Genomic DNA, 1,821 nt, shown 5'->3' with positions numbered 1-1,821 from the left:
TCCAAAAATTAATGGAAGAAGTTATAAAGTACCACTTTTAGATGATTCAAGTATCAATTTGGTGTACATGTAAGTTCACCAGTGTCTTCAGCTATGGTTTCAAATTCAAAGTGCTACATCTTACTTAAGTATTAATATTTAGAAACTTATAAAATCAACTTCCTATTGAAAATGCATGCTTTCTGGGTCTCTTTAGTAACTTTAATGCCTTTACTGTTTCCATACAACCAAACAAAAATTTTCAAAGTAAATGTCACATGGTTTCTGATTAACTTCTTTTTGGTATGTTTTGAGCCTGGTAACAAAATTTAGAACAGAGAAAGTGTTCACTATTTCAAGAGACAAAAAGAAGCCTGGAGAGCACAGAAGAAAGGTATGGAGACTCTCTACTATAGACCCGTCCTTACTCTGTGCTAGAATCATCACAGGCACCGCTCTCTTTCTACTAATATTAGGGGCAGCTACTTTAGTGGGTGGGAGAGTCAGACTCTGAAAAGCATGTTCAAAGTCTTCACTTGGTAGTTGCTTATACTGAATCTTGGAATAGTCTTCCATGTTGGAAGGAGACATGGATCCGAGTGATGAATGATTGCTGCCAACATAGCTCCTGACAGTGGATATTCAGCTCTTTTGAGGAGGCACTTCTTCCCTGATATCATGATGAACTTCTTTTTCATGTTTTTCTTCTCTGTACTTTTTATGGCAGCAAAAGAAGACCAATAAGCAATAGAGTAAATAAATTTCCTATAATAGCTCCTGCAATTGTTCCAACTCTTTTTGAAGGAGGGACAACATCCAGGTGTACCTGGCACTGATCCATGCCCCCTTTGTTTTGGACCATATAACTATATGTTGCGGAATACTTAGCAGTGGCATCTTTTACAGATATAACAGGTGAAGTCATTTCTCTAGCCATGAAGTGAGCATTTTCTGAGAGTCAGAGAGCTTTTGCCATTCATATTGCAATGGAAGTAAATCTTCTTTTGTTTCACATTTTAGTTTAAAGTCATTTCCAATTTCTTCTGATCCATCAAAAGATGGATAATGGGTAACATCTTGTGCCCAAAGGCTAACAGGAACTGTCTGCTGAATCTTCTTGTTTCCAACACCAGGAGCTTTTTTTTTTTTTTTTACTTTGCACTGATATGTACCAATATCTGATAACTGTAAATTTATTACATTTATTGAGGCATCACTAGATTTGAGATCGTTACTTGTAAAAATTACCATCCTTTCAGATCTTGATAGTAGTCATCATAATTTTTTTCTTCAGATTATAAAATAATCTGCGAGTCCCCACAAGAGCACAAAATGCAGCACAAGCTCCATGGTGGCTGATGTACTGTGGGCAGCAACTGCAGGTAGGCTGCTCCTCCCAGGGCTCAGGTCTCCCAGCCCCTCGCTCTCCTGACTGGCTCATGGTGGTGACACCTCTGCAGCCCAATGTATGATGTTCTTGATGTCATCTCACAATTCGTATAGTTTTCAGTCATTGGTGTTCAATGTGTCAAATATATTTTTCAGATGGTCTCTTTATTCAGGTGAGATATAATCAAAGTCATATTTTGCCTCTCTTGGACTTGTTTTGTCTTCAGCTTCAACTTAAACTTGCATATGAGCAGTTGATGGTCTGTTCCACAGTCAGCTCATGGCCTTGTTTTGGCTGAAGATATCAAGCCTCTTTCCCTAGATATAGTCATTCTGATTCCTGTGTATTCCATCTGGTGAGTTCCATGTGTAAAGCCACTGTTTATGTTGTTGAAAAAAGGTATTTGCAATGAATAAGTCATTGCTTTTGGAAATTTCTATCATGCTGTCTCC

The 1,821-nt window shown here is 38.0% G+C and overlaps 1 pseudogene; it reads right to left on the bottom strand.

Annotated features, from left to right (window-relative positions):
* Nucleotides 1–210: 210 nt before the first annotated feature.
* Nucleotides 211–1,821, bottom strand: part of LOC103211079 — a 123,016-nt pseudogene continuing 121,405 nt past the window's right edge.

This window comes from Orycteropus afer, unplaced genomic scaffold (genome assembly GCF_000298275.1).
Source record: "Orycteropus afer afer isolate SDZICR_OR568_19922 unplaced genomic scaffold, OryAfe1.0 scaffold00693, whole genome shotgun sequence".
In the NCBI taxonomy this organism is placed as follows: domain Eukaryota; kingdom Metazoa; phylum Chordata; class Mammalia; order Tubulidentata; family Orycteropodidae; genus Orycteropus; species Orycteropus afer.
This window is presented reverse-complemented; position numbering and strand designations above follow the sequence as displayed.